The following is a 24,430-nucleotide window of genomic DNA, read 5'->3' on the forward strand; positions in this document are numbered from 1 at the left end:
ACAAACTGGTTTGAAATTGCAGCTAGATGAATTCGCATAGGAAAAGAGAATGCTCCTGCCTCAAAATGCGAAGCAAAAAATTCTAAGACCTTTTGAACAGGTGCAGAATACAGATCAAATTTGCTATCTGAAGCTCATTTTGTAAATTTTCGCCATTTGCTGTTGTATAATCATCTAGTTGAAGGCTTATGAAAGGCTAGAATAATATGTTGAACTGGGGCGGTAAGGCTAGTTTGCCTGGCAAGCATCTGAACTGGAAAAGCCATGCAGTGAGCTTGAGATTTTGGAAATTCGGGTGAATGAGTCCCTCTGGATGGAATAGATTCGGAGCGGAGTCCAGAGTCCACGGTTCTTGAATTAGGTGAGGCCACAGAAAGGGGAACCATATCTGTCGAGGCCAGAAAGGAGCAATGAGAATTACCTAATTCTTTGACCTGTTGGCTTTCTTCAGAAACTGTGATCTGAGTGGAATGGGGGAAAGGCATACAGGAGACCGGGGGGGCCAATTGTGGAGAAGAGCATCTCTCTGGGACTCCCCCGGAGGGGGGGATTAGAGTGAAGTAACTACTGCATTTGTTGTTCAGAGGATATGCAAAGAGATTGCAGCAAGGCTGGCCCCATTGACAGAATATACTTTCCGCCACCAAAGGACTGAGAGACCACTCGTGAGGCATTTAGATACTCCTGCTCAATTTGTCAATAATCACGATGGAGCTTCTGGAATATGCATTGCAACTAGAAAGTGGTCGATTGAGATTGCCCATTGCTAAACTCTGACAGCTTCTTGACAAAGAGGGTAAAATCTGGTTCCCCCTTGTTTGTTAATGTACCAAACCACTGACATGTTGTCTGCTTGGATTGCAATCATTCCCAAGGGGAGGGTTTCGTGAAATGCTTGCAACACCAGGAGCACTGCCCTCATCTCTAGAACACTGATGTGCAAATTGGCCTCCAACTGGGACAAAGTGCCTTGGACTCTCTTTCCCAGATAATGCCTCCCTGCCCTATCCGGGATAAATCTGTGGTCACTATGGCCTGGGGTTGTGGAGGGACAAAGGGATGGCCCAGTACAATGTCATTGGAATGAAGCCCCACAACTCGGGTCCTGTTTGCATAAATTGGTGATCCAGATTTGATGCGACATCAGTTGCATCATTAGTGACCATTGCAACATCAATAGCTATTGAAGAATTTGCATGTGAAACCTGGCAAGGGGAACCAAGGTAATAGAGGCCACCATAAATCCTAGAACCTGGAGTACCAATCTTGCAGTCACTGCCCTGCTGTGAATAATCTGGCTGACTTGTGATTTTATTCTCTGAAGTCTTTCTTGAGGAAGAGAAGCAATGCAGGTGCTTGTGTCCAACAGTGCTCCTATGAACTCTAAATGCTGTGTTGGCTCTAGATGGGAATTTTTTGTTGTTTACAGTAATCCCTAGTAAGGAACAAGTTTGAAGGACATAATCCCTTGCTTGTAGCAGTAGATGTCTGGGAGGTTGCGTAAATTTGCCAGTCGTCTAAGTATGGAAATACCCAGAATCCTTGCAGTCTGAAGTGAGCTGTGACCACTGTCACGCACTTGAACACCCTGAGGCTGTGGTGAGGCCAAAAGGCATGGCATGGCTCTGAACTGGTAATGACTGACTCTCAGCCTGAGCAGCAGAAAAATTCTTGAGCATTTGACTTTTTATGTGATAATACGTATCCTGAAGATCTATTGAACACATCCAATCGTCCTTCCCTAAGAACATGAGAATAGACTGAACCGTGACCATCCAAAATTTGGCATTTTGAAATTACTTGTTCAAGGCATTGTGATCCAAAATTGGTCTCCAGTCCTCCATTTTCTTTGGCACTAAAAAGACTCTTGAGTAAACTCTAAATCCTATCTGGTCTGGCGGGACTATTTGGATGGCTGTTTTGTCAAGAAGTTTTTGAATTTTTAGTACTGCCACATCCCTGTGACTGGGTGGAACATCCATTCTTGGGTTGGCTGTAAAAGGGAATATGATATCTTCTGGTTATGATCCTCTGCACCCAATTATCTGTTGTTATGGCAGGTTGGTGCAGGGAGAATCATCCCCAGACTGCATCCACAGGACAGCATTCGAGCCTCCATTCAAGACTGACAAAAGGAATTTCCAGTGAAAGAATCCCTGAAACCCTGATTTTGCAGGCCACATCTGTCTCTAGTGGGGCATCTTCCATTATAACTCCCCCCTCTGCCCCAGGAGAAGTTGTTGCCATGTGAGTCCTGGAAAGGCCCTTGGGGCTTTTTGAACCATAGCCTCCAACAAGTTTACGCCTACTGTTACAAGTTTATGAGTTGCCCATACCTTACTTGGATAGAAGAAGGTTTCTCTGTTCACCTGTGAGAGAGGGAGCTTTGAGCAGCCATCTGTCCCTGGAGGAGTGGTTCCAGCCCAGAAGTTAGTAGCTTATAGGTCATTTTGGACTAATTTCTATCTCTTTCATTTCCCTGCTTTAAAAACCATGTTTGCACGGTTTTGCACATCCGGGCAGCGCTGGTTAGCTGGGGCTAAATTATTCCCGGCTTCACCAAGTCTCCTCTTCAGTTTGGGAGGGTGGCCTAAAGGCTAAGGTGCTTGCCTTACAAACACAAGGTGCAGGGTTTGAGTCTCACAAGGGATAATTGACTAGGCTTAAAATGGCTCGCAAGGGCAGTTAGCCTAGTACTAATCTATGAACCTATGAACTCTTAACCTAAGCACTTAAAAAGAATCCTACAGTCCAGCACTTGCTCAGGCCTAATAGCAAGCACTAATATACCCCGACACTTGATTGCCCAGCAGGGCAAGGCTTATTATTCACCCCTCACCAACCAAGTAACTAAGCAGCTCACCCTACTATTCAGGCATGACCAAAGGGCAATTTCAGGTATACTCTCCAGTCCAGCTGGTGAACCTTGGTATCCTGAGGCAATGTTACAACTGCCTCATGTACACAGACAACCCTCTCCTCCTACCACAAAACATTAACATATGCGAGAGATGCAATTATATAGCTAAATTGGAGGCTAAGCTCTCTCCACCCAAGACTGGAATAGGCAGTCATGAGGAGAAGATTAACAATTGCACCACACCTCCAGACTCACATAGACATACTAAACCAGCACTGGGAAAAAAATACAGATAAATACACAAAATCATACACGGAGGCTCTAAATAAAAACCTGCAAAACCATCAGAGACCTCCAAAGTAGACACCCAAAAAACTTGCACCTCCCGTCACAAACCAGACAACACATAAAACAAAAAATCAGTGTGCCGCACAATCACAGCCCTTAAGGTGAAATAACATACCTAACACACTAGTAATAGGTGACTCTATAGTCAGGCACACTGACGTCCCACTCACTAGGCTGGACAAGGAGAAGGTTACTGTTAGTTGCCTGTCGGAAGCCAGAATCCTCCACATAACACAAGCACTCAGGTCACTCCAGAACAAGTACAAATATGACTCTGTCATTGTTCATGTTGGTGTGAATGACCTGAGACGTACCTCCATGGACTACATGAAAAGAGACATGGAAGAGCTCTCTGATCATGTAGCCCAGGTGGGTATGACCCTGACCCTGAGTAGCATCCTGCCCTCACCAAGAATGATACCGCAGTATAAAGAAAAAATTATCAATTTCAACAATTGGCTAAGCTTCTGGTGTCATTCAAAGGGGATCCAGTGTCTGTCAGCCTGAGATGACCTGCTCGACAAGCCTCGCTGCTTCGCAAGAGATGTCTTGCACCTGTCACCCCTAGGCTTTCGAATACTGGCCAAGACCGTTACCGCCCCCATAGTGCCTTTTTTAGGCAAGGCTCAAAAGTCAAACCCCACCTCCGTAAACAGCAGAAATAAAAAAATGAGGGTTATGCTATTCAACGCCAGGAGTTTAAATCTCAAAATGCATGCGCTCAAAGCACTCCTCAGTATGGAGAACGTTGACATCTGTGCAGGAACTGAAACCTGGTTCAAGGCTCCAAAGAGCACCCCAGCACTACCGGGCTACAACTCCTACCACACATTTTGGTCACAGAACATGGACCGAAACACAAAAGGAGGGGGTGTATCCATATTCATCAAGGATACCTACACCTCCAGGTTAGTGGTGCAGCATGATACCTCTGAGATCATCCATGTGCAACTAACATCGGGCAAATCGGCAATGCAAATTGAGGTCAACTGGTCACTGGTTAGATCAGACCATAAACTAATCCCTCTGGATGTCCACACCACACCACCAACCCTAACCAAGGAAATCACAGTGAAAAACTCTTCTATAGCAAACGTCACCTTACATAAGACAGAGGTGATAAGTTTCACAGCCCCCACGCTAAAGGATAACAGTGTCCAAGATGCAGGAACCTTTACAAATGCACTCTATGAGCACCTACAAGGATGCATGGATTGTGCCAACCCTAGCATAACCAAGACTCACTCCCCTAAGAGAAGGAAACCAGTCTGGTGGACCCCTGCCATAAACAGGCTATACAATAGAAGGAGGAAACTAGTTCAGAAAAAAAGTAAATCCCAGGAAAGACATCCCTGATCAGTATCAGTAAGAAACTAAGGTCTCTCATAAAATCATCCAAGACTAACTTCGAAAGAAAAATAGCTAAGGATTCGGAAGATAACCACAAGCCTTCTTCAGCTATGTCAAAAATATATGCTCTGAGCTAGTGCAAAATAGCACAAAATATACATAACCTAGTGATATTGCCAACATCCTGGCAGATAGATTCAGTGCTAACTTCACCCCCCCTCTCACCCCCAAAAGGGCCCACAACAATACTGGAAAAGTGTAGTGTCCTGGAAATCACAGAAGCACAAGTGAAAACAGCCCTTTCAAAAGCTAAAAGCACAGCATCAATGGGGCCAGATGGTGTCCCAGGCTGCATCTTGCATGAACTACAAAACGAGCTAACCCCCCACCTAAACACACTGTTCACCCTCAGCCTCTCCACAGGCTACGTGCCCATAGAATGGCGCACAGCAACTGTTATTCCGCTCCACAAAGGAGGGGCCACAACTGACCCTAGTAACTATCGTCCCATATGCCTGACTAGCCTGGTCTGCAAGGCTATGGAGTGCATCATCATGGAACTCATTAACAAAGACATTGGGAACCTCAAACACCTGACTCAACCCAGTACGGCTTTAAGGGCAGATCATGCCTACTAAACCTGGTTGACTTCTTTGAGACAGTCACCAAGGCCATAGATGAGGGAAAGGTGGTTCACACAGCCTACCTTGACCTCACCAAGGCTTTTGACACCATTCCCCACTCGGGAATTATAGAAAAATTCACTAGCCTGAACATAAATCCCTATGTCATGAGACGGGTCGCCAACTGGCTTACAGATAGAACTCACACGGTAAGAATAGTGGGCACCAGGTCTGACTCTAAACCAGTCACAAGTGGTGTCCCACAAGGCTCGGTCCTGAGACCCCTACTGTTCAACATATATTTCTCAGAAGTACAGACAAACACAGGAGGACTACGGCTAACAAGTTCGCCGATGACTGCAAACTGGGAGCCATAACTGACTCTCCGGCTGACACAGACATTCTCCAAAAGGGCATTACTGAGATGGACACCTGGAGTCAAAGTCATAGTCTCAAGCTAAATGACAAAGACTGCATAGTCATCCCATTTGGGAAAAACAAAACACCCATGAATTACCACATAGGTGGCAGCCCCTTAATACAGAAGAGGTAATAAGAGATCTGGAAACCCAGGTAGATAGTAATCTCTCCTTTGACAATCATATTGCAAAAGTAGTTGGGAAATCCTTCTATGTAGCCCATCTAATTACTAAAGGGTTCGTATCTAGAAATAAAGAGGTTATAGTGCCCCTCTACTTGTCACTCATCAGACCCATCATAGAGTACAATGCCCCATTTGGGATGTACCTCACAAGACACTTCCAACAGCTGGAAAGACCACAAAAGTACCTCAACAAGAGGATTACTGGCCTCAAACATATGTCCTATGCAGCCTGACTGGAAAAACCCCGGCTGTATTCAGTGGCATATCGCTTACTCAGAGGTGATCTCTGCCTGACTTACAAAGCCATGTCCAACTCAGAATTGATGGACATGCTCCAACTAAAGAAATCCAAGTCACTGCGAGCCACTTGCTCTAGTGAGCTAAACCTCACCACAACAATAAATAAAACATGCTGGAGGGATAGATTCCTGTCACAGAGACTCCCAATGCTTTGGAACAAAATTCCTAACTACATTAGGAAGTGCCCCTCACTAACACTCTTCAAGAGAAACCTTGACGAGTGGATGTGTAACAGAAAATATACCCCTGGGATAACTTCATTGGCTCTTCTTGACAGAGGCTCACTTAATTAATCAATGGGGCAGCGAAAGCTGACATACACTGGCTAGGCTTATACATGCTCTCAGGCAGATAGCCTAGTACCTACCTATGAACTCCTCTGGTTCCTCGAGTAGGGCTGTTGGGGAGTGGAAAAGCATATGTCCACTGCAGAAAGTGTCTTACCATCTTTCTCACATCTAGCAAGGGTGTCTTTAGGTTTGGGTACAAAAAGGGGATGTTCCATCAAAAGGAGCATTGACGAAAGAAGACTTAAAAGGCTCTGCAAAGTCACACAAGCGAATCCAGGTGTGTCATCTCATAGCTACACTGGAACCAATTGCCCTGGTCGGCCTTCAGCTGCATGTGCAGGGAGCCTCATGGATGAGTTACATACTGAATCAAGGGTAGCCAGCTGGGAAGTTACTTTTGCTTCAACTCTCAGCTACATTTCCTGTCAAAGTATCCAACAGCTCCTTTATCAGATCTCTTTGAAGTCTGGTGAAACATGCCATGAAATTCAAGGAACTAAGCGAGAAGATTGATGAAGCAAATATGCACTTCCTGAATCTATCCATCATCCTAGACTCCTTGTTAGGAGGATGGATAGTAGGACTTTCATCAGCAAGTTGCTTTTTGGTGGGTGCCGCAACCACCATGGCATCCACTGGTACCTCTTTAGCCCAATGCTGGTGACCCATGGGAACTAATATATGGTCTTTTTTCTTAGGGATTGGCTTGATTGAGTCAGGAATCTTCCAAGCCCACTGAGCAATCAGTTTAATGATATCATCAGTGGGTGGAGAAAACCAAGCAGCACGGAAAGTGTCTAGGTATACTGACTCCTCTGAGGAAGGTTGTTGGGAAGTCTAGCCACCCTTCTCTGTTTAATGCCACCAAAGGAGACGTCTTCTAGGGGTGACCTTGGGGAATCTTCCTCTTCATCAAAGTCAGTATATTCTGTGAAAGAGACTTCAGGCGAGTACAAATGCTTCCTCTTGCACTTTCTTTTCCAGGGTACCTCCCTCGGTGGGACTGACTGGGGAGGTGTCTGAAGAGGGCATAACCAGCACAGCTGAATCCCGAGGCTTCTGTGCCCATCATCCCAAGTCAGAGGCTGAAGGTAGCTCTGGGCAAGGGAAAGGAAAGGAAAGTTGTTCCAATGAAAGAGGAATCAACTGTGAGTCCACAGTGGAAAAGGCCATGTCCATGGCCTGGAAAGCAGGTCCCCCCCATAGAGGAATGGGAGCCCAGAATCAAAATATACTCCTTCCAAACCATGGTACCATCCTGCACCAAGGGAACCACCACCAAGCCTGAAGTCGCAGTGGAATGTACGTGTGCTGAAGCCCTGAGAAGCAAGAAGAGCTCAGATAAAATTGGCAATGAACCATGCTCCCCAGAACTAACAATGAAGCCTCAACCCCATGAGATCTCTGGTTTCTTCAGAACCGAGGAGCTCAGGGTAGTTATCTGCATCAGAGACAAAGCTCTCACCAGCATCTATAGAGTCGACACTGTGAATGTCGCAACCAGAAACTCCAAAGGTTCAGATGGAGTCACAGAAGGAACAACGATTGAGTGAGAAATATGTAAGGTTCCAGACCCAAAAGTGCTAGGAGCCGAGGATGTAGCTAATCCCCTCTTTGCCAGGAGCTGGTCCACCACCCTCAAAACATCAGATTCCATGAGGCTCTTGATGGAGCGGACCAAGAAGATCGATTCTGAGGAATATGCAAAATGGGACTTGGTGGTCAGTCCCCAAAGGGATCAATCCTTGGTGAGTATCTAATTCATGTTAAGTCTTTGAAAGAAAACTCTTCAGTTCCAAGACTGGTAAAATAGGGGAGGGTGAAGTGGTCGGAGCTGAGGAAGAGGTGGGTACACAGTAGTCAGTGCAGAAATCAGCACAGATGTCACCTGTGAAGAAGGCAGTTTCTCTCCTGATGGTTCAGTGGAATCTGTGGGAACCATGGAAGATTTCACTTTTTTAACCAGTAGTTCCGAGGAAAGTGAAGGAACAGAGATGCTTCTCTTTTTAAACCCCTCACATTCCTAGAGGAAGAGAAGGAAAGGGAACTTATATCAGTTTCAGAGATCACAGATATAGCCTCATCAAAGCTAGATTTTATCAAGCCTTTGAGAATCAGCTTATTCCTTCTCTCTAACAGGGTCCGATGGCTAAATCCATGACAGATGGAACAGTCTTCCTGAAGATGCACCCGGCTCAAGAAGTACACGCACAAGTCATGAACTTCAGAATTTGGTAGTTTGTGGTCACACTTCTGGCATCTCTTGAAGCCAGAAGTGCCTTTAGACTTTTCAGCCATGTCAATTAAACACACACAAGCACAGTAAAAAGGGAAAAGAGAAAACAGATAGTTTTAGTTTTTTTTTTAAGCCATACCAACAATGGTATCAAACAGTTACTGTAACAGTAAAGGAAAGGAAAAAGGGGAAAGTACCAGCAATGGTATGGAAAAATATCAATTCAGTACAGGAAAAGGGGGAAGGCTACCAAGGATGGTACACCAGGAAAAAGACACAGCAATTAAGTAAAGAAGAGGAGCTAGGTAACTACGACAGAAGAAAGAAATAGATATCAAGAGAAAAATACTTAAAAATGTTAAATAACACTCACAAATTGAAGAAATGTATAGCTTGAGAGCTGACAGGAGAGGAACGCGTCTGGCACTTGAAGCGTCAAACAAAATCTAAGGTAATCTTGAGATGAGCAGTTTGGGTAGAGCTAAGCTCGGGAGTTTTTGGAGGGCGTGAGCTGGAATAATGTCCAAGTCAGTTCCGAGACATGGAACCGAACCCACAATCAAGGATTAAGTGAAGATTGACAAGATCGGATGATAAATTAGAATGATCACTGGAAAAAAGGTATAACTAAACTAGCAAGACCAGATTTCAGAATGAAGGAAAGCTCTCCTTTTTCGGACTCCAAATAATTTTTTCCTCAGGTAGATGGGAAATGGAGGTATGATGGGGAAGAAAGAGGTAGCTGGGACCATATATTTTCAGAGTGTAATGAGTTGGCAGACTAAAAAAAATCACTATAGGATACTCTGTCAGGAATACTGGGCAAGCAAATGAGTATAACTAAGGAAATTATATATTTTTTTTACCTCGGCTGGGATACAGGATTTGAATTGCATAGACATAGTAAGGCCTCCTTAAGTTACCTATAAAGCAATTACTAGGGAATGGAAATCAAAGTCTAAACCAACCATCATTGAAGTAGTGAATATTGTAACGGAGACAACAGAACTGAAAGCGGGATCTTTAGAAAAGGGTAGGAGCATATTGTGTAGGAAAAAATGGAAATTATTGGAATAATATATGCAGAAAAATGTTAGGAATGAGGTTTAAGAAATGGGAGGAAATGAATTTATGTAATGCTGGAGTTATATTGTAAAGAAGAATATATGTGATTTATAATGTTTGTAAATGTGAACTTGTAAATATGGTTTGCTTGCTGTTATATAAATGTAAGTTTGCATATGTCACAATTGATAATTCAACAAAGGTGTTTCGTCATTGTCTAATGTATTAATAGGAAATATGTAGTTGTCAAATGTTTGGCCTTAAACAGTAACCAATAATAGTTCACAAAAGGGTCTCAAATTACTCCTGACTTAGCCAAAAAGATCAACACTATCTCTTCAGGCATTTTTATATTAAAAAAATAGGAAAATTAACAGAAGCAGGGGACTTTTTCTCGCCTTAGATACAGAGGAACATTTGTGCTCCTCCATAACTGAGACCTCAGCCTCAGCTTCTTTAACTTCCTAAACTATTTGTAGAAAGACCAATGGGATGTCTACTGATGATGTCTGTTCTATCTTGTATTTTCAAGCACAGCCATCAGTAAAGGCACATCAGGCATACACATAGCAGACTTTGTATCCTTCTCTGCTGAAGTTGAAAAAATGAGAAATATCACACTCAAGAAAATACTGTAATATCAGTAGCCAATGAGGAGGAAGTCATCATTTTTGCAGATTCAACCCCTTTTTTACCAGTATCCTTACTTTGTCTATTTTGCTGTCTTGACCAAATACTGCTTCTACTCATTCAATCAGGATCCAAGTAAATTTTAGTCAAGAATCGAGCTAAAACATTCTGTGTTTTAATTATGTTGATTCTTTGAATGTGCAATAGAACTTACATTCCTCTAAATTATGCTCAGGGTTCATTTAAAAATGGCACTGAATGTGGAAATCCTTGCAGACTATTTGTCTACCACAATTGCATGCGTTTTCCGACTTAGCAAACAGTAAAGGCTGAAATAAAGAGAAGAAAATGTAATAAAACAATTAAATAGAAAGACCTCTTAGAAAATAAAACACAGACTACAGAAAAATATTCTGGCATTTTGGAAAGGGTATGACACTCAGAACAGTGGTAAAAACTAAACACAAGATGAAATAACACGAGGTATATCAGGGAAACATCTCATCTACCTATATAGCAAATTACCAGTGCAAAACATCTGCTAGTTCCTCAGAGGTAACATTACCACTGACTGTACACGTTCTCATCAGGACAAAGGTATAATAAAGGCAATAACACTCATTAAGATTGAGGAGGTCAATATTCATGAAAGGGCTATATCAGGTCACAATCGGTACTGATCCACCAAAGGAACTTTTCACCGAAGCACAGACAGCCGGGCATACTTCTGCGAAAGTGCTTTTTACCGAAAAAGCACTTTCGCGGAAGTATGCCTGCAGCTAGAGGGAGTCGTGGGGGAATAACTGTTGCGGAGATCGTACTACGGTGTGGATAAGGGAATATTCCCCTTTCTTCACTGTAGTGCGAGCTCGGAGCACGAATATTAAAGTAGGGTGGGGTGTCCCACATGGGTGGTGCAGGGGAGCTGGCCCCCCTGCATAAAAGTAGATTTGTTTCTTTTTGTTTTTGTTACGAACTTTAACAAAATCTCTTTTTCAGTGAAGGCGCTTTCTTTAAAGTGTGTTCAGTGATTGTGGATTTGGACTATTAAACTTTCGTTCAATAGTCCTAGATCCATCAGGTCACGTCCCTAAATGCACACACATGCTTAAAACTGCATACAGGAAAAATGAGATTATCTATGCAGTGGAGGTAAAAGCCAGTAAAGTGTGAATAGCTCTTCATTAAGGACTAGCCACAGTGCAAAGTACAAGATAATATAGTGTAATATTCCAAGGGACAGGGAAGGGTGAAAATTAACATACCAGAGAATTGTGGTCCCGGGTAAAACAGACTGTTAGCTACAGGATTATGATATTGTTATGAGTAATGAAAAAAGAAGGATAAAGACTACACTCTGTCACAGCAAAAGTCAGTCATGTTTGTCTATTTATTATGATGATTGCAGTGGAGTAAGATATCCGTAGCAACAAGTTGAAATGTATTATTGACAATTATTTCTGTTTTTCATAAGCGCACATCACAGATGATCACCAGAAGTGACTATCTTTTGAGGGGGGTGCAATTTATGGAAAAAAGCAGACAGCAGTTAGGCGACGAATAAGATGAAACACATTACTGTAGCCATTTTTTTCCGTTCACATTCATCATAATTTATAGCAGAGAGGTACACAGAAGGTAGCTATCTTTTTGGATAGGTAGGGAAGCATCTTGTGTGGGAAAGCACATATCAACTATATGTTACCTGATATCGTTTGTATAAGGCCAGTCTATGCATTCAGGTAAAAGCTGATTTTTTTTTTACTTAAGCCAATATATCTTTAATTTTCTTCACATTTATACATTACAAATGTGCAAAGAAACTGGTATATTGTTTTGAGAGACATGTTGAGTGTGAAAGTAGGAGTCATTCATATGATTCATATGAAAAAAAAAGACAACTGATAAGGCTTGTAGAGGAGCAGTGTATATGTCCCCAATCGCAACAAGATGAAACATGTTATTGTGGTCATTTCTTTCACTTTCTTCACAACCCAGTTATGGAGGCACATGCAGTAGGTGATTATCTCTTCAGGTAGGGATGAGGAGCCATGCTGTATATGAAAGCAGACTAGTAAGTTAGATAAATTGGTGCCCTGGACATTCCCCTAAAATGCCTCCACCAAGATCATATACAAGCAAAACTCCTTGGTATTTTACTACTCTGTAACTGTGTAAAAGTAACACAGGACAAACATGCACAGATACAGAAAGAATGATGTCCTACTATTAACTAAAGGTGTCGACGTTAAGAAAGATGGCACTTTAAGGTGTTTTATGAACATTCTTGATGTGACGTATTTGGAACCATTAGTTTTCAAGTGGCAATTTATACCATGGGACCAATTAAAAAGCTCCTCAATTTATTAGGGACAGGTTTAGATACAATACAGAAAACGGAGTGAGATACACAAGAGTCTGACATTTTTTTGAATAAAGGATAATGTAGGCTTTTACTGGCAAAATGGTTATTGCATGCCAGAAGTACTATACATTCAGTGAAACATATTATTAGCCTGGATACATACCTCTCAAACTCTTATCACAAGAAATTTGGACAAAGCCAAAATTAATGGGGGACAAATTTTAAATAATGCACTTATACACTTAGACAGCTGCTAGAATAACAAGTTTTGTGTTCATGTGCATTTTCTGGAGGATATGAATACTGAAACTCAAATGTTTGTCATTATTTATTGAGTTCTATCCTCAGTGGTTTGCCAGAAAACCACAAAGTTTATGAGGAACAGACTAAAAGTATGAGGCAAAACCTAGTCATTGTGATAAAATCTGGACAGTTGAGACATATGCCTGGCTAATAATGTTGTGACTGAGGTGATCACAAATATGTTGGTGGGTCTGAAGGATTCGTGGGAAGTACTTTCAAAATACAGATACAGCAGAGGCACTGGGACAGAATAGTAAAGTGTTCCAGACATGTCACTACATTCAAGAAATACAATTTTTTTTTTCAAATGACGGTGCCTTTCTACATTTTTCTACACACTGTTCAGACTTCTTAGGTTATTCCCATCCATATTAACAATCTGTTGCCAGTGTGGGGAAGGACCACTGGGAGACCAGATCAATATTTTCTGATTTTGTAGTAAACTAGAGAATTTTAAAATAATTCATAATATATTTGCATCTTGCTATGGCCAAACAGAAGACTGAATGTTCGCTTTTTTATTATTTATTATTATAACACATCTAATAGGAATCCAAATCAGCTGGTACTATTACATGAAGTGGAAAAAAAGGTTCTTATAACTTGCACTGAACTGTTATATTTAATATATGATCTGTGTGAATTAGGACTTTTTCACAAAGATAAGATTAGGGACAAAATTAATGAATAAATGGAAACTGGATACTTAAATTTGATTTATGAGTGTAAAGAAAGATCTTGTTTTGTATTAGGGATCTATAAAGAAAGTATGCATCATACTAATCTTTTATCAGGAAAATTATCTCTTAATCAACCACTTTTATAAATGTTTATGACTCACTATTATGCATGTAAATTACTGTTATATTGTTAATTCAATGTTTACATATTAGCTACAACTATTTTATGTAATGAAATTGGGTGTTTAGATGAATCAGCAAGTTATTACTGCTGTGATTTCAGGCCTAAAACAGAATGTGCTTCTGTAAAAATGTGAACTGTTAAAAATGTTGTGTATGCAGAGCAATACAATGACATAAAAGGGTTGATTTTTCTGAATGGAATTCAAGATATAGCTAATGTTTTGCCTTCAAAGTTAGGTGTCCAATCTCAGGGTGTCATATAGATAATTATGTCAGTAAGATTTCCAAACGTTTAACAAAAAAACTGCTGAATCATTTTGGAGAAGAAGACTTTTACAAAGAGCAAAAGTAGTAAAAAAGCAGCCTGTATTCAGGGAATAGTATTTCTGAAATGCTTAGCATTTAAGGGATTAAGAAGCTACATACATATGATAAAGAAGGTACAGTTGTGTAAGTAAACTTACGATAACAGCAGATGTTCTAATAGTTCACTGTTGCAGTAACCTAAGCTGTATGGGTTATATCCTGCCAAAGATGTGACCAGAGGCAGAGTTTTCAAAGCTTCAGGGCACCTTCCATACACTATCCTCTGTGAATTTCAAGAGCGGCAATATAAAAGCAGTGGTTAGGTAGCAAAATGCTTCAGGGCTTTTTTGCCTCAAGAAGAGAGACTTGAGCCCTGAAAGAAAAATGCTAGGAAAAAAGAAAACACAAACATTGGCAAACGCATACAAGGGAGTATATACAACCACATCCTGACAACGTACCTAATCCAGAATAAGGGGGATTTGGGAGATGATGGCTACTGTAGCAGTGATCTATTAGAATATGTATTGTTATGGTAAGTTTACTTACACTGCTGCAGTAGCCTAAGCTGTGTGGGTAGATTACAAAAGCTTAAGATTGTATAGGAGGAGGAGGATGACAAAGGAATTTAAGAATCCAAGAACCTCTGTAGAGGGGTTCTAGCAAAGCCTGTTCTGGACCTGGAAATGAAATCGAGTTTGTAATGCTTTGTAAAAGTATATACAGCTAATCATATTGTAATCATATTGCTGCCTCTATAACTCTTCTACAGTTCATCCCTTTCCAAAAAGCCACAGAAGGAGCCATGTTCCTTGTACAGTGAGCCCTAACCCGGCCTGGAAGTGACTTGCTATTGTTAGACTATCATGAGATAACCATCTAGAAATTGTCTGCTTTGACACTGGTTGTTCTTTTTTCTTACCATCGTAAGAAAGAAATAGCTGATCAGTCTCCCTAAAGAATTTTGTTTTGTCCAAGTAGTATCTGAACTACCTGAGGACATCCAGAGTTTGTAATACTCTCTCTCTCTCTGCATTAAATTGGGTTCTGTAAATAATGCAGGGAGATGAAACAGAATGGTTCAATATAGGCTCTGAAACCACTTTAAGCACACAAGAAGGATTTGTTCTCAAAGAAACCCTGTTCTTGTGGAAAAACAAGATAAGGTTGACTCACCATAAGAGCTTGTACTCAGACACTCTTCTTGCAGTAGTCAGACCAATGAGTAACAGTTTTCGTAACCTGAATGGAATTTCACACCTCCTGATACCTGTAGATTTCCTACATGAATAGCTTTTGCCAAAATTCTCTGTATGTAGTATTCCAAACCACCTATATACAAATGTATGTTATCTCAAAAATTATAAAAGTTACAAAAAAGTAAAAATACAAAAGTTATTCAGCATATACTCTTCTTTATAATAGTAATATTAGTATATCAGCCATACATATAATATCCTACTATACTATCCTGGAGAAGAATTTCTTCAACTATCTGTTTTGATAGGAGGCAAACAGATGTATTTTAGATGTTCCCCATTCCTGGAAAACCACTGGGTGCAGTTTTCATTCATGAGGGTCTGTTCTTGTTCAGCATGTCTATTATATTTTCTCTGATGGACTGTATGAAGCCTGAACAGTCAAACTGAGCTGAGATGCCATCTTTTCAGACAATTATGTCAAGTCTGCAAAGAAGGTAGGATCTGGGAAAACTCCATTTGTTTATATATTATTATTTGCAGAGGTTCTGGAGACTACAGATGCCCTGAGGCTTTTTGTGCATTGATGACTGCCATCATCTGTTTGACATTTATGTGCTTTTTTCTGTCCTGCTTGATACACAGACTTTACACTTTCATCCATTTTTATACGGCCCTCAAAGCAAGGTCAGAGGCATCTCTTGGGACTGACTGAGGAGGCAGTGGAAGGGAGATCTGGATTGAGAGAAAACAGGTCCACCAACCACAGTAACTTCCCTCTTAATAAACCCCAGCACTGCAATCTGAAAAAATAAATTGTCGATAATGAGACCAAACTGACCTAAGGTACCACAGAATTTTTCTCATGTGAAATCTGGCCAAGAAATCCTGATAATCATAGAGACCATGAAACCCAGAAATCTTAGCAATTCTCTGGCAGATGTTCGAGACTTGATGGAAAAGCTCAAGAAACTTTTTTTGTACTGATCTATCTTGTCCAAAGGAAGAAAAGTCCTTTTAAGGGAAGTATCCAAAAGGCATCCCAGAAAGTTTATTCTGTATAAAGGAATGAAGGATGATTTCTTTAAATTCACTTAGACTGAGAGTTTCTTGACATGTCAGAGAAGCTTAACAATTGGAAAAAGAGTCTGCAATGTAAGACAACTGTCCAAATAGAAATATGTGAATGCTTGAAGTCTGTAGTAAGTAATTACTGGAACTAGACACTTTCTAAATACCCTTGGAACAGTAGATAAATCAAAAGAGAACTGATAATGCAAGCCAGAGACAGAATTTTTTTTAAAAACTTTGAATACTTTACAAATTTATATATGGTAATAAGCATCTTTAAGTCCCGTATTAATATGAAACTGTGGGGAGGGCAAAATGTATTATGACTATCATTAACACAGTTAGTTTCAGTTATTTAGAAAAGGTCTGTCCATGGGGAAGCTTCTGGTAACTGTTCTTGGCCATTTTCAAATGAAGGGAAACCACTGTTGCCACAGCCAGAAGGGGGTCACCGCAAGGATCTTTGTCGAGTCTTTCTGAATCTTCAGTATGATCCTAGATGTTAGTGGAAATGGTGGAAAAGCATATAGGAACATTCCTGCCCATGGACAAAAAGAATATCTGCTTTTCAGGACTGTTTGTATGAAGTCGTGGAGCAAAATTCTCAACTGATTGTTGTGACTGAAGGCAAAAAAATCTGGCTGAGGTGTTCTCCACAATTCAATAAATTCCTGGAAGGCCCCTGATTCACTTTCCATTTGTGAGGGTCTGTCCTAGTCTAGGTCAGCTTTATTTCTGACAGGATGTAAGACACCTGTAGATTGAGACCGTGCTAAAAAGCTATATCCCTGGCTACCATGGCTAGTTTGCAAAGACAGTAAGATCTGGTTCCTCTGTCTATGCACCACATCACTGTGGTCTTTTCTGTAACCAGTTGTACCTATCCTGAGAACTATAGATGAGTGAAAGAGTTTAGAACATTTATTACTGCCTTCATCGCTTTCACATTTGTGTGTTTTGGTCTGCCTTTTGTGTTCCAGAAACCCTGTACTTTAATTCCCATAAGCACTGCTCCTCAAGCAAAGTCTGAGGCATCTGTAGTTGCAGACTGTCTTGGAGCTAGAAAGAAAATTGGGAGACCTGAGTTGAGGTAAATTTGATCTCTCCACCAAAGTTGTTCCCTTATAACAGAATCGAAAGATGCAAGGATCATACTGATTTCAGGTAACACTGAATTTTTCTCATGTGGAGTCTTGCTAAAGGAATCATGAGACTCATAGATGTCACTGAGTCTTAGTAGCCTGAGAAATTCCCTTACTGAGACCACTGACTGAATGAAAATACTCAGAAATAGATCTAGATATAGCTCTACTTTTTCCCGTGGAGGAAAAGATCTTTGAAGTGAGGTGTCTAAGGACAGACTCTAGAAAAACAATCCTGTGAGAAGGAGTTAAAGAAGACTTTTGGATGTTCTTCTGAAATGCCAATCTGTGCATGAGATCTCTCACCTATGTAAGAGCTTCCTGATACTTCAAAAAAGACACTGCAAAAATAAGATTTGTCTAAATAAAGAAACATGTGAATAACTTGGAATCTACAGTAGGCTATCACTGGAGCTAGACACTTTGTAAATACCGTTGAAGCAGTGGATAGCCCAAAGTATGATGTAGATAACAGAAACTGTGATCCATACACAAAAAAACCTTATAAAATATTTGAAATCTGGAGTTGATTAAATGCAATAAGCATCCTTTAAATTTAAGGTCACTAAAAAACTTATATGGGGAATAAGAGGTAAAATGTTGTGAAGGGATACCATTTTGAATTTGGGGACTATCATTCCATGAATCTTTTTTCTCTGGCACTACAAACATTATTAAGTAAAAACCTTATCCTGTCTGAGGAAGAGGAACCAGTAATCCCCCCCGATCGAAGTAGACAAATGCTGAATGATGGGGGAGAAGTTTGATTTAACAAATGAGGAGGAATCTCTTGAAAGAGAGTGAGAAGTTCCCAATGCCATATGTATCTGAAAGAAATCACTTTCAAAACCCATTTGTCTAAAACTGTTGCCAAAGACAGAAATGAAGGTTCAGATTTTTTGGATGGATGAAAGGCTTGCCAAGGTGAGAAGGGGTGGAGAGAATTTTGGAGATAGCCATTCAGATTTGTTAGACTGTCCTTTATTCTGGAGGAGTCCTGCTTTCTTCTTGGAAATTCCCTGTCATTGCAGTTTAAAAGTTTGCTTATCAGCAGCTTGTTGAGTTTGCTTTGTTTTGCTGTTTGTAAAAAGTTGCAGATGTAGCATTAAACCCAGTGACAAACTTGGAGACAGACTGAAAAATCAGTGAAATTTCCTGAATCATCTTGCTTCTCAATGCACTTGCAGCAGATGGTTGAATCACAAACTCTGTCTAAGGCTGTATATAAAATTTCAACTTTAACATCCTCAGGAAAGTTTTGAGTTTGCAACCAAGTAAACCTCCTCATAACAGTTCCAGTTGCAGCAGCCATGGAAGTGGCATCAGCCAAAAGGAAAGCACATTTCAAAGCAGGGATAGCAACTTGAGACACAGGAACAATAAGGTTATACAAAGCTCCTTTTTCCTTGGACGAGGAAAAATATGCTATAGTGTTCCTCATACTCTTAAAAGAGGTGAGCATAAACTTTACATTATGAGCTTAACAGCAAGAATTCTAAAAATAACTGCTGCAGAAGAATACACTTTTTCCCAAATTTATCAAAAGCTTTCCAATCCTTGTCAGAGGGAGGGACTGGCATTAACTAGATGTTTAGTAGCAGCTGCATGTACCACAGAAATCACTGCTAGGTCTGATCCAAGATTAGAATATAAACATTTATAGAGTTTACTACAAGTGCTCGCATACCACTGGCTCATGACACACTTCCCCTACTGATGCTCACTCGTGTTGACAAGTGCCCTAACTCCCACTACCCTGACTCCCATGTCCCAACACTAAGATAAATATACCTCCCAGAACCCTCACCCTAACCCTAAAAACAACTCCTGATCGATCCCTAAACTTGAAATCCTCCTCCCATCACTAACCCGAAAAAGCCGCTTCAAGCTCATGGCTGTGAGCAGCTGTAAGGGTTCCACATTTTTAAGACTGAGGAACTTTATGCAGTCTGTCTGCTTTCTTGTGGGCAGATGGTTGGTTGTCAGGCAAGTTGCAGGCTGAAATAAATACATTTTCCAAAGCTGGAAGAACAGGAAAAAAGGGAGTAGGTTCCAGAAATTCCAGTTACAAAATATCATAATATTTCTTGAGAGGCAGTGGAATATCATTATCTTCCCAATGAATCAACTGATTTATTCTGGAAATTGTTTCATTAAAAGAGAAGCCACACTTTCCTCAGAATCAGAAACCTGTCCAGTCACAATTATTTTGTGGTTCATTATTATGACCCTCCTTAGAAAGTGAAGAATCCCTTTTTCTTGTAACAGAAGCATCAGAACTGGAGGGGTCAACAGCCTGAGCTAAACTCTGAGCTAAGGCCAATAGATCACTCCTGTCCAGAGTAACTCAGATAGGAAAAGACAAATATCTAACTTTTTGCTTCTTTTTGACACTTTCTGAAGAAGCAGATCTACGTTGCATGATAAATCTAAGGACAAGCATTCCAGTCTGTTAGAGAGGTATTTCCTGCTCCTTCTTCCAATACTGATAAACAACAGCTGTATAAGTAAACTTAGCATAAGAGCAGATGTTAGAATGATCGCTGCTGCAGTACCCTAAGGTATATCGGTTATAACTGAATAGGACATAACAGTTGACCTGCTTCCAAAGCTTCTGGGCATCTTCCATGTGCCCAAATAATTAGTTAGCATGGGCACTCCTCCAGCTGCAGAGGATATGCCTATTCCTCAGTCCATGGTGACTGTAGAGACTGTACCAGAGGGAGCAAAAGAAAAGGATGAATGGTCTGAGGAACCAGAAATTGCCACAGCAGAGTCATCCATCTATGTCTGAGGCACTTTAATAGCCTGCTGAAGTGGTAAAGGCTGCTTGGTAATTTTTTTTTCTTTTTGTGGCTGGAAGAAGGAAGAACCAAGGAACCAGTAGGTTTAGAGAGTGGTGTGAGCTGCCGAAAAGTCATGGGCAACAACTTACCATCAATCCAGGATCTCTTCACAGCAAGAAGTATTAAATGTGTATCCAAAATAATTTGTGACCCCTCTCATCCTGCACAAGGCTGGTTTACACAACTGTCTTCGGGCAAGAGATATTGGAGTATCCACTGCAGGACCACCAGATACTTAAACAGCTTCTACCCAACAGTGTTGAGACTTATAAACTCTGATACCAGCCACCGATTATTTAGTCAGTAATTACTCACAATATGTAGCTCAGCTGAAAAGTGTGCAATATCTTTTTTTTATTCTGTGTTATAGAAACATATTTTCTTATTCACATACAATTGCCTGCTGTTTGTCTGATGCAGGTGAACAAAGGAAGACCATCTTAACTTGTGCAATCCTGCTCTGTCGTGCTTCTATGTACAGTATTCTTATGACTGGTGGCGGGGCTTGTGTGTTCTTGCTATTATTCATTTATCCTTCTGTGGGTCTTGTATTGAATATCTTTTTTAAATTGAAATATTATACTATTGTTCTTGTTATCCTTGCTTCCTATGTGCTTCTCTGGTGAGTTGATACTCGGAATTTCCTTTAGGCTGCACTTGTGTAGTCATAAATGATAATAAAGTTTACTTGGACTTTGAGTACACTGTTCCATGGTAAAGCTGAAAAAAAAGATGTCTGATTCTCAGGGAAGCCTGGCAAAAGTAGTTGACGAAACAGGTAAATATTAAAAGTCAAGTTTTCCAACAACAGGAAAAAAGATGAAAAGTACGTTAAATACTCAGCCAAACCTCAAATATAAAACAACACATCTTTTACCAATAAAAAAGTACATTTAGATTAGTTTTAACAAATTTTTTTTCCAAAAATGTAAAAGGTAACACTCTAACAAGTATGGGTACTTAAGTATTATCGCAACCACAGCTTTTCTGCATTGAAAGCATTCTCGGCAGCATGGTGTTTCACATTACAACAGAATGTTGCCAAGAATGCTGTTAGTGCAGAAATCTGTGTTTGCGATAAAACATTCATAGTCAACTATGAATAAGTGTAGTATTGATACTACTTTTTTAAAAAAAATCCATGCAATTCCTCTTCACGTTGAAAGTTTAAGCAGCGGAATTGCATGGATTTTTTAAAAAGTAGTATTGCAACCACACTTAAAAACACATCCTTGGTTGGCTGTTATGCAACCGCACTTAACTAAGCTTCTCTCAGTTGACTACGCTTCGTTTAGGAAAGGCATTTTCGATAGAGAAGTAAACCATTAAAAAAAAATACACAAGTGTAACAGTTTTAAATTCTTTTAATGAATTGTAAACATTAAAGAACAGAAATAAAACGTCTCGTAATACATTTCTTGTGGTGGAAATCGGACTCCTATCGCAGTTATTAAAATTGATTCAAAGCAGTCCTTTTTGTTGGCTGTTTGTGCTTCATGCCAGATGAATTCAGCTTTCCTGTTCAGCAGTGTGTTTATTGTTAGAAAGTTATTTTGATGTTGATGGTGAGTATTGATCAGTGCACCGCAACGCAACCAGACATTCTGAGCAGTAAATGTTTGTCAGCCCCTTTCAGAAACTTAAGGCCATCATTTCTCCGTTGCCTTCAGGAAAGTCAGGGTATTATTGATCGCTGCTCCGTATCGCAACCACGAAATTGTCAGCATTGACAGCATTCTTGGCAGCACAATGTTTCAGTTAAGAATGGAATGTTGCAGAGAATGCTGTCGGTGCAGAAAAGCTGTGGTTGTAATAATACGCGAGTACAAAGTATGCTTCCTTTTATAAATCTGTGATGACATCTTGCTATCCAAATGAGTTCTAATGTATGCCTATCAAAGTGCATCTTCATTTACTTTCAATACCCACAGTTTAAAAAGTTCCTAATCTGTGTATTTATTTACAGGAAGTAAAGAAAAAATAAGGATAAAAATAAGTTTGCTATGGGTATCTTTTAAAATGACTTGCAATCTCTATCTAGTATTCAACTCATGGTGTAATCCTGTCCCCCCTTTTTTATTTCACCTGCCTGCCAGCCATCAGTCTTACTTGGAATCTGTTAATCCCATTTATTGTTCAGCAGCCAAGAGTCAATTCCAACCCATTCAATGTGAGATGACAGCCAATCACAAAGATAATCATCTTGGCAGACAGCAAGGCTTTTATATCTACGTCACAAATTCCCAATAAGCTTTTCTGCAGGAAGATGTGCAATGGGCGAAGTGCAGGACTGACACTCACTCCTGTGAGTGATGTATGCTCTCAGGTTTCATTGTTTCCTGGAATAAGCTCATCATGCTTGTTTTTCCAGTTTATATCAGCGATACTGGTATGTGCCTTTGGCATGTGCCCCACCATTTCTGTGTGTAAGATGTGAATGGGGAAGCCGCTTCACTTCTATCCTTCCCCAGTCATCTCCGGCAGGTTTCTAAGCTGCTAATTAAACTCCAGTCACCTGGGTCTCAGTTAGAGCTTCATCTCTCTACACCTATGGAGATGTCATTACTTTCCCAGTTCTAAATATCCACAAGCTTGTTTGCATACAAGACATGTTTTATAAGGAATACTAATCAAGCTTATAACTCCAAAGGTTATTCAATACCAATAACTTTAAAACTCATTTGCATACGTAGCTCTGTATGTCTCACCAATGAATGTTTAATAATTTTAATTCATAAAGATGCTCAGCAACTCTAGTTTTAAATATATGTGATGTCCTCCAAACAAAGAATGAAGCACAGCAAATACATCTGCATGTCACCGAGCAGGTAGTACAAGTGATGCTTAGTGAAAAATGACTTACTAACATCATCTGTGGGGAAATAAAGTGTTCTTGGGCTGTATATACAGTTAGAACACTTTCCACACTGAAGGCACATACAAACACTGCACATTTGCGTGCCTTTTTCCCCTTTTTGCCTAGATTTTTTTCTACTGAATCTTTCAGATGAATTCAAGTACATCAGACTTTAGGTTGACAAAATAAAAAAAGAAGAAAAATGAAACAATGGGCTAAGTATACGTAAACATTTTTGCAAGTTGAATTTTCATCAAGGGAAACATTCTGATTTATAAAATAACAAGGGAAAGCTGCCGACGACTGTACGTTTAAATGATTTATTACAACATAAGAAACAAGAGCTTGATTTTTTTCCAGCTCATAGAAATGTTAATCACATTTTACAGTAGATAATAAATTTGACAGTTCTAACTTTACTGTTTCTCAAAACAGTATTTAGAAAAGGAAATACCTAAAGCAACATTTTAAATCTTGGTTGGGTCATCCTACTTAATGAATTGTATTGGAGATTTTTCTGATATTCTGAAGATATTTTTCAACTTCACAAAAAAAAAAAAAAAAAAACTTTGCATCACAAATATGCTCAGGTTTTCTTGATCAGTCCTCTTAATAATTATTGAAACAGACTGGAAACATACAGAATGGAATTCAGAAAGGTTACAGCAATGGCCAATCCAGTTTTAGCCCTTATGACAGCCACTTCTGACTCAGATACAGCCTCGTATGCCAATAAGGCATTCCAAAGAAGGCAGTCAATGCTAATTAGACGTGCTCTCCCCAGAAATGTCTACGGTAAGGCATTTACACAGGTAAGTGAATGTAAGTTACTTTGGATGGTCATGTTAATGAACAAGGTCAAAAGCTCATGTCCACCCATTGCTTCCAATAAATGAAATCACATCACAGGAAAAGTACTAGGGAGTTTAGCAGGCTGGTATTGTTAAAGGTGTGTGCATGTGCATGGTTGCATGTGTGAGTGTATGTAAGGGGATGAGGAGCTTCAGATGCATTTGTGTTTCTGCCTGGTTGGTCGCAGTAGTGGATAAGTAATGTAGGTAGGTGTGTGTGTATTTATGGGTGAGTGTCCAAGAGTGTGGTTGTCAAGGAACACTGAGATGCCTGTAAACTCACCTAGACTAAGAAGCAAAGCCTGCAATATTGGGGGGAGG

The 24,430-nt window shown here is 40.3% G+C and overlaps 1 protein-coding gene across 1 annotated transcript in view; it reads right to left on the bottom strand.

The window, feature by feature from the left end:
• ODAD2 (outer dynein arm docking complex subunit 2) overlaps positions 1-24,430 on the bottom strand; it is a 1,637,397-nt gene that overhangs the window by 973,328 nt on the left and 639,639 nt on the right. The window lies entirely within an intron of this gene.

This window comes from Protopterus annectens, chromosome 3.part1 (assembly GCF_019279795.1).
Source record: "Protopterus annectens isolate FY-2018-M chromosome 3.part1, PAN1.0, whole genome shotgun sequence".
In the NCBI taxonomy this organism is placed as follows: Eukaryota; Metazoa; Chordata; order Ceratodontiformes; family Protopteridae; genus Protopterus; species Protopterus annectens.